Source organism: Schistocerca piceifrons, chromosome 1 (assembly GCF_021461385.2).
Source record: "Schistocerca piceifrons isolate TAMUIC-IGC-003096 chromosome 1, iqSchPice1.1, whole genome shotgun sequence".
Classification (NCBI taxonomy): Eukaryota; Metazoa; Arthropoda; class Insecta; order Orthoptera; family Acrididae; genus Schistocerca; species Schistocerca piceifrons.
In genome coordinates, this window is record NC_060138.1 from 874,485,316 (window position 1) to 874,500,317 (window position 15,002).

At 39.4% G+C, this 15,002-nt stretch overlaps 1 protein-coding gene across 1 annotated transcript in view; it reads right to left on the reverse strand.

Annotated features, from left to right (window-relative positions):
• The window catches only part of LOC124716304, a 141,181-nt gene extending 126,791 nt beyond the window's left edge, over window positions 1–14,390 (reverse strand). Inside the window, exon 1 of the mRNA XM_047243163.1 lies at window positions 14,261–14,390. The gene's annotated coding sequence lies outside the window, so the exon portion shown is untranslated. The remainder of the gene's footprint in view (window positions 1–14,260) is intronic.
• Window positions 14,391–15,002: the final 612 nt, after the last annotated feature.

Here is a 15,002-nt window from a genome sequence, read left to right on the forward strand (position 1 = left end):
GATACCTCAGGGGTTGCGAAGCAACTCAAATCGCTTGATACTGACAAGTCTTCAGGTCCATATTGTATACCGATTAGGTTCCTTTCAGATTACACTGATACAATAGCAATCATATACAACCGCTCGCTCACCGATAGATCTGTACCTACAGATTGGAAAATTGCACAGGTCGCACCAGTGTTTAAGAAGGGTAGTTAGGAGTAATCCATCGAACTACAGATCTATATCATTGACGTCGGTTTGCAGTAGGGTTTTGGAGCATATACTGTATTCAAACATTATGAATCACCTCGAAGGGAACGATCTATTGATACGTAATCAGCATGGTTTCAGAAAACATCGTTCTTGTGCAACGCAGCTAGCTCTTTATTCGCATGAAGTAATGGCCGCTATCGACAGAGGATCTCAAGTTGATTCCGTATTTCTAGATTTCCGGAAAGCTTTTGACACCATTCCTCACAAGCGACTTCTAATCAAGCTGCGGGCCTATGGGGTATCGTCTCAGTTGTGCGACTGGATTCGTGATTTCCTGTCAGGAAGGTCGCAGTTCGTAGTAATAGACAGCAAATCATCGAGTAAAACTGAAGTGTATCAGGTGTTCCCCATGGAAGCGTCCTGGGACCTCTGCTGTTCCTGATCTATATAAATGACCTGAGTGACAATCTGAGCAGTTCTCTTAAGTTGTTCGCAGATGATGCTGTAATTTACCGTCTAGTAAAGTCATCCGAAGACCAGCATCAGTTGCAAAGCGATTTAGAAAAGATTGCTGTATGGTGTGGCAGGTGGCAGTTGACGCTAAATAACGAAAAGTGTGAGGTGATCCACATGAGTTCCAAAAGAAATCCGTTGGAATTCGATTACTCGATAAATAGTACAATTCTCATGGCTGTCAATTCAACTAAGTACCTGAGTGTTAAAGTCACGAACAACTTCAGTTGGAAAGACCACATAGATAATATTGTGGGGAAGGCAAGCCAAAGGTTGTGTGTTTCATTGGCAGGACACTTAGAAGATGCAAAAAGTCCACTAAAGAGACAGCTTACACTACACTCATTCGTCCTCTGTTAGAATATTGCTGCGCGGTGTGGGATCCTTACCAAATGGGATTGAGGGAGGACAGCGAAAGGGTGCAAAAAAGAGCAGCTCGTTTTGTATTATCATGTAATAGGGGAGAGAGTGTGGCAGATATGATACGCGAGTTGGGATGGAAGTCATTAAAGCAAAGACGTTTTTCGTCACGGCGAGATCTATTTACGAAATTTCAATCACCAACTTTCACTTCCGAATGCAAAAATATTTTGTTGAGCCCAACCTACATAGGTAGGAATGATCATCAAAACAAAATAAGATAACAGAAAGGTTTAGGTGTTCGTTCTTCCCGCGCGCTGTTCGGGAGTGGAATCGTAGAGAGATAGTAAGATTGTGGTTCGATGAACCCTCTGCCAAGCACTTAAATGTGAATTGCAGAGTAATCATGTAGATGTAGATGTAGATCTGGGCCCCACCCCATAAAGGGTGGTGGGCATTAAAGTCCCTCAAAAGGAGGAATGGCGGGGGTAGGTACAGGGAACAGATGGTAAGCTCCATTCCTGCCCAGATTCTAACAGCCACAGCCTCGAGAGCCATGTGAAGTGGCACTGGGGCACTAGGAACAGTGGCAAGAACATAAACACAGACACCACCAGACACCCTGCCGTATACTACGTGGTTCTTATAGTAACCCCGGTAGCCACAGAGGGAGGGGGGTCTGCCGAACAGGAAACCAGGTTTCCTGTAGGGCCAGACAAGTGGCCGGGAAGCGGCACAAAAGCCGTTTCAACTCAGCAAGGTGGTGGAAAAAACCACGGTAATTCCATTGAAGGATAATGGTATCCGACTGTGAAGACATGAAAGAACCGGGAGGGGGGGGGGGGGGGGGGGGGGGAGATAGGTCACGCCTTAGAAGCGCTCACCGCCACTGATTCCGAAGCAGCCTGATCAACTTCCATAAGAACTGCGGGTCAAGCAACATTTAGCTCCTGAGTGGATGTTAGATGCTCCACATCATCTTCAGGTGCAGTGGTGAACTCCTTTTCTGTCTCTATGTCCTCCTCTTTTTGCTTTTTCTTTTTTTTGGTAGGATCCCGTTTGTCCTTCGGTTTATCAGGCTAGGTGGGCTTTTCCGACCCAGTCTCATGGACCGAGAAAGACCTGGAAGCCATACGGCCCTTAGGTGGTGGCTTTTTCAGCCACTGGCTGACATCTGGAGGGGCAGTAACCGTGGAAGGGAGGGCACCAAGCGCTCCCTTCCGCGCGAGGGGAGCCGGAGGAGGCAGGCACTTCTCCAGTTCGGAGGTGGGGACTTCAGTCCCCAAAGAAGGAGGGGTTGTTACTCCCGACGTTGACAACAGGGGAGCAACGGAAGAGAGTGTTCCCCCAACTACCAGCGGGGCAGGAATAGACGGCCGGGCTGGAGGACCCACAAAAAGCAGCTGAGCTTGGGGGCTCCTCACCAGGGAAGGCTACGTCGAAGCTGCTGCAGCAAACGTCGATGAAATGCACACAGGGTGAAGTCGGTCGTACTTGCATTTAGCCTCTGTGTAAGTGAGCCTGTCCAAGGTCTTATACTCCATAATCTTCTGTTCTTTTTGATAAACTGCACAGTCTGACAAGCAAGGTGAATGTTTCTGTCCGCAGATGACACAAACAGGGGGCGGCGAACACGGGACGTTGGGGTGGGAGGCACGCCCACAATCCCGACAGGTAGGGTTGGCGTCACATCTTGATGACATATGCCCAACCCTCCAGCACTTAAAACAGCGCGTGGGAGGAGGGATGTAAGGCTTAACATCTCATCAATATATCATCACCTTGACCTTCTCGGGCAGGGTGTCTCCCTCGAAATGCAAGATGAAGGCGCCTGTGGCGACCCTACTATCCCCTGAAGACACGTCATACAAAGTGGACACCGCGGTGTTCCAGATTTGCACAGAGCTCGTCGTCAGGCTACAACAACAGGTCACGATGAAAAATAAGTCCCTGAACCATATTGAGGCTCTTATGAGGCGTAATGGAGACTGCAACATCACCAAGCTTGTCGCAAGCAAGCAATGCCCGTGACTGTGCTGGGGATGCTGTCTGTATGAGGACTGCTCCAGACCTCATTTTAGACATGCCCTCAATTTCTCCAAACTTGTCCTCTAAATTTTCCACAAAAAACTGAGGCTTTGTGGTCAGAAATGAGTCCCCATCTGTTTGGCTGCAAACCAGAAATCGAGGAGAATATGTCTCACCAGATAATTTAGACCGTCGTTCCTCCCCTGGTGTGGGCAGGGAAGGGAACGATTGGGGGTCATACTGTAAAGCATTGAACTTTCCTTTCTTAGAGACTTGTGCTTGCGCACGTGAGAAAGGAATGAAAGAGAAAGCGGAGTAGTAGGAATTGTGCCTAGAGCATAATTTAATCATTATTAACACTTGGATCAAGACTCAGGTAAGAAGGTTGTGTACCTACTAGAGACCAGGCAACACTGTCAGCTCTCAGACTGGCTACATAATGGCAGGGCAGATTTCGAAACCAGGTGTGCAACTGAGTCATTTCCAGGTGCAGAGAGGGATTCTAGCCATAATTTATTAGTTATGAACTGTAAATTAAACTGAAGAAACTACAAAACGATAGCAAAATTAAGGTGATGGGGCGAGTAGGTAGGTAGTTTCATGTTCCATGACTCATTTTGCACAATAATTTGTAATTATTTTTAATGAGTCATTTTACGTTCACATGTACAGTTAGGTTATGAATATTTCTAAGTTATTTATTTTTTTATTTTTATGGAAAGAAAAACAATATACATATGTGAGCAAGTAATTCCTACCGTCCACATTTTACAAACTACAATAATACAAATTATTCTATGGAATAGGAGGAGTTGCCAAGGAAAAGTTTTCACAGTTTTTCAAATTTTACTTTGCTGTCTATCAGAAATTTTATATCACTGGTAAGTGATCAAAAATTTTTGTTGCAGCATTGTGCACCACTTTTCGTGCTAACGACGACCTTGATGTGGAGTAATGAATGTCTTTTCCCTCTGGTGGTTGTAATCATGTACACCACTGTAGCTGGAAGTCCTTCAACAGATTGCGGCCTGGTGTTGGGATCTGACTCAGAGAATGCCAATTTTATTTTTTTCTTATGACATTGACCTCAGCAGTTCCCTCCCAGAGACGTGAATGGGGGAGTATTTTACCTCCGGAAAGTTTCACAGAAGAGGATGCCACCATTATTTAACCATATAGTAGTGGGAACACGTTAGTGGACCCTCAACCTGTGGTCATAGCCCACTTTTGGGTAAAAACAATTTTAAATTAATGTTTGTTAGTTCACCTACCCTTAAATGTATTTATGACTGCTTACTCGTGTACAAATACATACAACTGTATGCTAATTCTAATGCATGCAACTGATTTGATTACTGTCACGTTTGTCATTTCCATGTTTAATGTGTTAATGTCTCTCATCCATGCACACATATTTGTAACTGTTAAGCTTTTGGTACCTTCTTTGTAATTGACACCTTGAAACGAATTAAAAAAGGCTGCTCTTTTTGAACTGTAGGGAAATATTTAGAACAAACTGACCTGTAGTCACAGAATGTCCCACTCCTAAACCGATGTCTACAAGCTAATCATGGGTGCACACTATATATTATTCTAACAGGAAGTTTTTGAGCAAAGAGGACTTTCTTTCTTAAAGATTTGTGCTACCCCAGAGCATTATTCAATAAGGCATCAGTAAATGAAAATATACAAAATTCAGGGAGAAGAAATAAAAACCTCGAGCTTTGCTGTCAGAGATAGCAAAGAACATAGAAGAACAATTGAACAGACGACATTTTGAAAGGGGGACATAAGATGAACAACAAAAGCAAAACAAGAATAGTGGAATATAGTATGATTAAATTATGTGATACTGAAGGAATTAAACTGGAAAACGAGAAACTTGAAGTAGTAGATAAGTTTTGCTATTTAGGCAGCACAATAACAGATGATGACTGAAGCAGACTGGGAATGGTCAGGAAAGTGTTCCTGGAGAAGAGAATTTTGTTAACATCAAGTTTAGGTTTAAGTGTTAGGAAGTCTCGTCTGAAAGTATTTGAACAGAGTGTAGCCATGTAAGGAAGTGAAACATGGATGATATACTGTTTAGACAAGAAGAGAATAAAAGCTTTTGAAATGCGTGGCTACAGAAGAATGCTGGAGATTAGGTGGGTAGGTGACATAACTAATGAGGAGGTACTGAATAAAACTGGAGATGAGAAAAATTTGTCGCACAACCTAAATAGAAGAAGGGATCATTTGATAGGACACATTCTGAGACATCGCGGGATCACCAATTTCGTATTGGAGGGAAGTGTGGGGGGTAAAAATTATAGAGGGAGTCTAAGAGATAAAAACAGTAACTACGTTAAGAAGTATATAAGCTGCAGTAGTTATTTGGAGGCTTCGACAGGATGGAATAGCATGGAGAGTTGGGTGAAACCAGTTTTTGGACTGAAGACCACAACAACAACAACAACAACAACAACAAGTCAACTTACTGATTTGTCCCTCCCCGAGATTTGCAATGAGTCTAACTGCAATTGTGGCTGGATTGTGTTGTTTTAAGAGTTCTAAAATGTGCTTTTTCAGCTTAAATTCTCATCAATATCTAAACCTAATAATTTTGAAGTTCACGCACTATTATTTACTCATCATGCGTTACACTTATCAATGGTAAAGCACCCCTAGATGAGCAGAACTGAGTATGTCGTGCCTTTTTAAAATTGAGGGCGAGACCATTCATTGAAAACCAGTCAATGATACTTTTAGGAACTCTGTTTACCATTTCTTCTGTTTCTATAGAAAGTTTGGACTGATTACAATACTAGGTCCATCTGCAAAAAGGATCTAATTCTGGTTTTTGTACATTACGTGGATGGTTGTTTACATGTATGCAGAATGACAGTTGGCCTACGATTATATATAGGGGAACCCCTTATGTGATTTCTCCCCAGTCAGAATTAAGAACACAGATTACATTGGCTGGATTACTAAGTGAAACTTTCTGTATTCTTTTGGTTAGATATGACATTCATTGATTGACTATACCATCAATCCCATGAAACTTCAATTTACCTATGAGAAAACTACAATTCACATAGTCAAATGCTGTACAAAAGACACAGAGAATACCTAACACTAATCTGTTATTTAATGCATCAATAAACTGAAGGAATAAGGGTCTGTTGAGGGTTTTCAGAGTACGCATAAGACAACTGAAAAAAGAGAAAGGAATACAATATTAGACGAATGGGTAGTTTTGAGCAGTAGTGAATGCAGTAGAGGATGAAATACATAAAAAGACACCACTTAGCAGATACCCTTTTATGAAACTGGAGATGTTTAATTTAATTGGAAAAAATGAGGGAATATAACACTGTAGCGAATGACGCAGGTGAAATGGAATATAAATGTCTAACAAATGAAACTGACAAAGTGCAAAATGTCTAAGCAGGAATAGCTATAGGGCAAATATAAGGCCTTAGAAGTATGCATAATAGAGTAAAGACAAATTCAACCTGCAGGAAAATTCAACTAACATTTAGAAAAAAAGAAGCAGTTGTATTAATGCTGGCACGCAAGTAACAAGCAAAGAACAGAATGAAGGTAGTACCTGTTCCCGAAAGAACAGATACCATTGACGACAGTGTAGCTTCTCTAGAATGAAATTATAATTAAATCGACACCCTATCTGCAAACAGGCGTTGTCATACATGATCATCGGAAACACGTTGAAAATGTGTGCCCCGACCGGGACTCGAACCCGGGATCTCCTGCTTACATGGAGACACTCGATCCATCTGAGCGACTGAGGGCACAGAGGATAGTGCGCCTGCAAGGACTTATCCCTTGCACACTCCCCATGAGACCCACATTCCCAACATGTCCGCACCACTACATTCGTAGTGTGCCTAATAGATGTTTGCCCATCACACTCATTACTCGTGGCAGATTAATCTACCAAGTCCCGTACGAGTTGGGGCATAACGTGTGTGTTCACACGAGAAAGTCAATGGCCAGGTAGCCATATTTTAACTCTATATGAAGGTAGTATCTGTTCCCGAAAGAACAGATACCATTGATGACTGTGCAGCTTCTCTAGAAAGAAATGAAAATTAAATCAACACCCTAGCTGCAAACAGGCATTGTTATACATCACTGGGGACATGTTGAAAATGTGTGCCCCGACCACGGCTCAAACCCGGGATCTCCTGCGTACATGGTAAACACTCTATCCATCTGAGCCACTGAGGGCACAGGAAATCCAGGATCTGAGTCCCGGCCAGGGCACACATTTTCAACATGTTCCCAATGATGTATAATAACACCTGTTTGCAGATAGGGTGTCGATTTCATTATCATGTCATTCTAGAGAAGCTACACGGTCATCAATGGTATCTGTTCTTTCGGGAACAGATACTACCTTCATATATAGTTAAAAATATGGCTATCCAGCCACTGACCTTGTGCGAATGCACACGCTACGCCCCAACTTGTATGGGTCTTGGTAGATTAATCTGCCACGAGTAATGAGTGTGATGGGCAAACATCTATTAGACGCACTACGAATGTAGTAGTGTGGACATGTTGGGAATATGGGTCTTACGGGGATCATACAAGGGATAAGTTCCTGCAGGCACACTATCCTCTGTGCCCTCGGTGGCTCAGATGGATAGAACGTCTGCCATGTAAGCAGGAGATCCCAGGTTCGAGTCCCGGTCGGGGCACACATTTTCAACATGTCCCCAATGATGTATAACAACGCCTGTTTGCAGCTAGGGTGTCGATTTAATTACCATTTCAAAGAAAAGAATTCTGAAAAAAAGGTGGTGGGATATATAGTTGGACATGGGACTATCCGAGAACAATTTGACAGAGCACTGGAAGATCCAAATCACAACAAGATCCTTGAACAGAAGGTGTTCCATCAGAATTAATGTGATTTCTTGGAAAGCCAGCCACGACAGAACTATTACATACGCTGTTCAAGATATATTAAACTGACAAACTACCCTAAGACCTTAAGAACAATGTAACAATTACAATTACAGTTCCAAAGAAGGTAGGTGCTGACAATTGAACATTTCCAAAACATCAGTTTAACAATTCATAGCTGCAAAATATTGACATGAATTATTTACAGAAGAATGAAGAAAATCAGTAGAAGCCAGCCTCAGGGAATATCAATCAGAATATCATAGAAAAGTGGGAACAGAAAGGGCAATACCGACCTTATGATAAATCTTAGATTGGTCAACGAAAGATAAAACTATCTTTATAGCATATGTGTATGTAAGAAAGGTTTTGACAATGTAAAGTGGGATACACTCATTGAAATTATGAATATAGCAATGATAAAATAAGGGAAAAATGTTATTTACAATCTGTACAGAAATCGGACAGCAGTTACCCAAAGTTGATGGATGTAAAGGGGAAGCAGTGATTGGGAATGGAGTGAGACTGAATTTAACCTATACCCAATGTTATTCACTATGTAAACTGAGCACACAGTAAAGGAAACCAAGGATACATTTGGGAAGAGGATTAATGTTCAGGGAGAAGAAATAAAAATTTTAAGGTGTGCCTATGATATTGTAATTATGTCAGACAGACCTATGAACATTGAAGAACAGTTGGATGGAAAGGACAGTGTCTTGGAAAGAAGTTAAATGATGTACACCAAGGAAAAGTAAAATTGTAGTAATGGAATGTAGCCAAATTAAATAAGAAGCCAGGGAGAGGTGGACCAGCAAGTGATACATTAAAAGTAGTTTACCAGCTTTTGCTGTTTGACCAGTAAAATAAGTTAACTGATGATAACCAAAGTTGAGAGCACATAAAATGCAGAGTGGTTACATCAAAAAAGCATTTCTGAAAAACAGCAATTACCACAGACATATTTACAATCCCATTGAAAACTATTATCTTCCCAGTGTTGTCTAACATTTTCAAGTAGTTTAACTGTTGGGCCATTCTGGGCCAAGTGGTCTAATATCGAGAAATATTCCCACATGACCATCATGGATTTTGATGTAATTTTGTATGAACATTCACACATGTTCTCAATGAACACTGGTAAAGCTTCAGTTTCAGAAATTCAATACTTGCAGAGATATAGTCACTTGTTTGAAACTATAGCACAGCTTCCAATAGTGCATCCTTGAATTTTCAGCAACTTTGATATGAGATCTCTCTGTAAGTATTTACATGAAGGAAACAAAACTTGGCCATCTTATACAACTTTTAGGGCTCTTTATAGTAAAATTTTAACAAAAGGATTTCTGAGCAATTTTCATATAGATAATTTGAGGCAAAGATGGGCGAAAAAATAGCTGTTTAAAAAATGCGAACTTTAGTTTTTTATATCTCCAAAAGTAATTGTGGGATGTACATGAAACTTTGCACACCATAACTCACCAACACAAGGTCTCCTATTGCTTTCCATTATTTCACAAATCTATGGTGAAGTTGACGATTTTTCAAAAAGTGCTAAAAAATGGGTATTTTTAGTCAAATTTTTCAAAAAAGTATTTTCTCCAAACTCTTCTAAACTATGGTCATTAGAAAGAGCATATTCTAAACTATTTAGAAACGTGGATTTGGTTTTGTAATGCAAGCATATAAGGCCCTAAAAAGTAGCATCTTCAAAGAGGCACACTGGAAGTTTGAACACATTTTTCTGGCTCTCAAATTATACCTGAAATCTTTTATTATGCCTAATAAATGTTTATTAGTGCCTTGAATAATTGAAATAAAAAGATCTGGTAAATAGGCAATGAGACTGTCAGAAAAACTTGAAAACTATGAGAAGTAGCCCTTCTGCTTTTATCGTAAGTGTTCATCTGCATAAAACTCTTCTCATTTGTAAAAAGAAAGAGAAAGAGAGAGAGAGAGAGAGAGAGAGAGAGAGAGAGAGAGAGATCATATTGAATTCAATGAATAATAGCTTCATATTTTTTGTACTTCTCAAAATTGTAAATATTTACATGAGCCACAGGAAGTTATTGTGTTTAAGCAATGGATACACACCGATCGGGCCACACTGGACACAAAGCAAATGTTAGTGAATGGATTTATTGAAGATGTAGAAAATAAAATATGGAGTCTGTCATGCCATCATTACATTGCCAAGCATCAAAGCTTGCATCTTAAAGGCTTTAAATGTTATCTGAAAGACGAAGAGTTTGTTGTCCTAATGGGTTTTGCAGAAAATTATTCTTTTATCATTCAGGATGCTGTGCAAGGCTTCCACTGGGACAATAGTCAAGCAACAATTCATCCATTTGTTGTCTACTTTCGTCAAAATGAGAAAGTAGAATCTCTAAGTTTTTGCATTATTAGTGATTGTTTGCGGCATGACACTACTACAGTTCATGTTTTTATCAAGGAGCTCATTAAATATATAAAAGAACGGTTTGCACAGATTTCAGTGATGGCTCCAGTGCTCAATATAAAAATTTCAAGAATTTCCTAAATTTGTGCTATCATAAGAGTGATTTTGTAATGACAGCTGAATGGAATTTTTTTGCTACTAGTCACGGGAAATCACCTTGTGATGGGATTGGAGGTACAACGAAGCGGTTAGCAGCAAGAGCAAGCTTGCAACGGCCACTTAATGGACAAATTCTTACTCCCCTATATCTGTTTCAATCTGCTCTGAAAACATTAATGGAATTAAATTTGTTTTTGTCAGTAGTAAAGATGAAATTGAAAAAAATATTGTGTCACAAGAAGAGAGGTTTAAACTTGGACAAACTGTAGCAGGCACCAGAGAAAATAATCACTTTTTACCTATTGATGAAACAACAATTCAGGTCAGCAGAGTTTCAAATGATTGTTCATCTTTTCTAGCTAAAATGGGTCACAGTAATGAGGGAGGCATATTAATGTCTGCTCTCCAACCAGGACAATATGTTGCATGCATCTATGAAACATGTGGTGGATTGGGAATATCTGTGAGACCTCCACATAGCAAAGGGATGCATTAATAAACTTTATGCACCCACATGGTCCAGCAAATTCATTTTATTGGTCACCAAGAAGTGACAAGTGCTGGGTTCTGGAACACCACATTATTGCAGTAATTCCAGCTCCATCAGTAAATTCATCTGGCCGGCAATACATCATTCCTCTTGATATTCATCAGAAAATTAATGTAGCTTATCAAAAATTGAAATAGGTTAGAGGAAACAATATAAGGAACCCACGAGTGCCTTCTAATTTTACACAGGGCACTTAAATAATTTTACTATCAGGCTTGGGAACCTGTGTAAAGAAACCCTTATCAGGCTTGGGATCCTGTGGTAAAGAAACCCACCCGTGGCTGTAATTGCTAAGCTATCGGGCGGTTGGCAAATAATTTTACAATTTATATTCATTCTTGATAATAATTCTGTGTGTGTGTGTGTGTGTGTGTGTGTGTGTGTGTGTGTGTGTGTGTGAGAGAGAGAGAGAGAGAGAGAGAGAGAGAGAGAGAGAGAGAGAGAGAAAGGGGGGGGTGGAGGTGACAACTAAAAAATAACATTGTTTCTATTGTTATTCTTTTGATATTCAGACTTAAGCTAAGTCCTATTCATCAGGACTTCTTATTTCACTTATCCCAGACATTAATAAACATGTATAAGGCAAAATAAAAGATTTCAGGTATAATTTGAGAGCCAGAAAAAATGTGTTCAAACTTCCAGTGCGCCTCTTTGAAGATGCTACTTTTTAGGGGCCTTATATGCTTGCATTGCAAAATCAAATCCACTTTTCTAGATAGTGTAGAATATGCTCTTTCTAATGACCATAGTTTAGAAGAGTTTGAAGAAAACACTTTTTTGAAAAATTTGACTAAAAATACCCATTTTTAGCACTTTTTGAAAAATCGTCAACTTCACCATAGATTTGTGAAATAATGGAAAGCAATAGGAGAATGAAATTTTATATTCTAAGACCTTGTGTTGGTGAGTTACGGTGTGCAAAGTTTCGTGTACATCCCACATTTACTTTTGGAGAAATAAAAAACTAAAGTTCGCATTTTTTTTAACAGCTATTTTTTCGCCCAACTTTGCTTCAAATTATCTATATGAAACTTGCTCAGAAATCCTTTTGTTAATATTTTACGTTAAAGAGCTCTAAAAGTTGTATAAGATGGCCAAGTTTTGTATCTTTCATGCAAATACTTACAGAGATATCTCATCTCAAAGTTGCTGAAAATTCAAGGACGCACTATAGGAAGCTGTGCTATGGTCTTAAACAAGTGACTGTATCTCCGAAAGTATTGAATTTCTGAAACTGAAACTTTACCAGTGTTCATTGAGAACATGTGTGAATGTTCATACAAAATTTCATCAAAATCCATGAGGGTCATTTGGGAGCCTCTAGACCACTTGGCATGGAATGACCCTGTTGACAGTGTTAAGTTATACCCCCCATCCATCATAAAAACGACATCACGGGGGTCAAACTTTGATAGTTAAATGCCTGCAATGTTATTACATCAAATTCACCAAAGCTTATTTAATACTGATGAATAGTTACCTTGTTGAAAGTCACTGTTCAAAGCTTGAAAGTTCTATTTCACTCTTGGCAATTTCCATTTTCACTGTACTGAATCATTTATGGATGCAAAATTCAGTAACTACTTATGGGTTATGGTCTAAAAGTGATTCAGTTTCCTTCATAACAACTCCCACTAAAGTTTTAAAAAAGTCATTCATTTAATATTGCTGTAGCATCTTCAAAAATAAGACACTGGGTAAGTCACAATTTGGTTTACAGCATTTCTGTTGGAAAAGTTTATATAAAATCCCCACCATATAATAAAATATTTAAGAGAAAGTTTCAGCAACTTGCATTTTCAGTGATTTGTGTCTACACACTGACCTTTGTAGGACAACCAGTTTAACTTATATTCCATCAATAGCAAGCAAAGAGTCATGTTAGATACATCTACTTGTTTGAAGAATTATCTTCTGACTTAATCCAAAGCACTATCGGCATGCCAATAAGGGCATTTCCATCAAGAGTTCCACCACTACAGTAATCTTGCTATACACTGAATTCCTATTAGGCTGTTGAGTCAGTACAACATAGTAAAGTGTCGCCTATATGACAGCACTGAGGGACACCATTCGAAAGCTAAGCAGTAAATTCCTAATCTTGGTTATGTGACTGTCTAATGATCAATGCCTCAACAATACAATGAGTAGTGAACTTCATAGTTTCCATTAATTTAACTCCGATACTGCAACAATAAAACACAGAATGTCCTCTGATGATGAAGGCAGCGTTCTAGTAAGAGTCCACAACAGATGTACCAAGATAGGGCACTAAAATTTCAATTAAACTAATTTACTGGTCTTTTACAAACAGGTCATTTTAAACATACAATACACAATTCCATTTAAAGCAGAATGCAATTGCGGGAAGATAAATACGTAAAAGTGGATGTCCACAGTTTCTTTTAACACTCCTAAGACCGTACGGAATAATATTATAGGGCAGATCTAAAGACAGTTGTAAAACACTAATACAAAATTAGTAACAAGTATTAAAATTATGTCGCATATATTTTCAAGCCTCATGTGCATTAGAAAACTGTTTACACAATTAGATTAGGAATCAACCGAACAGTTACTTGAGGCTGGATCGTTTCCTTATATGGAATATGTTCTGAAAGCCCTAGGTCCTCATCGGTGGATGAGGTAATGAAACTTTCTGACACTATCAAATACAACGCGGTTCTGAGTGATATTTAATGCGGCACTGCGATTGAAAGGCATATATTAAATAGCGTGGAGTAATTGTGTTCATAATTGCGTATTTCGAAAAAATTCCTACAAATCGTTAACACACTCTCTCAAAACTTCGTGGTTCTGGGTACCATTTACTGCCTAAAAGTTTCGGGAATTATGGCTCTGCGCACCATAGTTTTTGATTGACTTTTACGATATTTACTAAGAAGAAACACATCGCGCTACATAACACAGGACGCCAGGAAACTAACATAAAGGGCACTCACGTGGAAAATTTCAGTAGATTGGTTCAACATAAACTAAGAAATTTAACACTTTCTACCAGGTAGCCTTTGGGTCTTTTAAATTGAAATATAACTTGTTTCGCGTATTGATGTGTTACACACTTTGCTAATCGCATATGCACATTAATATTATTGTTTGGAAAAGATCTAAAAACTCACTTCGAGTACAGCCAACAACATTACAACTACACTGTCACCATTCACCAATAACAATTCAAATCGTTTTAACCGCTTCTACCAAAGTTGAGGAATGCAATCACAAAGATATACACATATCACAGGACGTTGCAAACGACCACGGAGATGACATACAATCATCAAGAAAGTCTGGCTGGGTCGTCCAGTGGGTGCTGTAGGATAATGCTGACACAAGCAACGAAAGTGACGCAACAAGTCATGGCATTCAGTAGTGTCAACGTGAAATATCACACAGTACGCAACAAATTTTTCGCACTTCCACGGTTTTCAATATACGTTGCCAACTGAAATCATATGGGCGGACATTGACGTTAAAATAATCGAATTTGTTACAATGTTTAATGTGCAGGATACAGCAGTAGAGTGGTGAAAAGCGAATAGAAGTTATACGGTGGTTTGAAGTCAGAGTGGGTGGGCCTGCCGTCATCTGAAATACCCTAAAACATTAGCAGAATGCTGTTTACGATTGCTCCTTGATCATTATTTTTGTAGAGGGCACGCAAAAACTGTCTTAAATACTAAAAATTACAGTATTTACGTCAATAACATGGATAGGAAGCCAATTTCAGCGTTTTCCTGTTATCAACTGTGTATGTACTCTAGTAATAGACACATCTGGCCTCTTCATTGTAACTTGTTTTCAGTTGATCTAGTTCGAATGACAAGAAAAGAAGGAACTGATGTGAAAGGCATGCTTTCATAA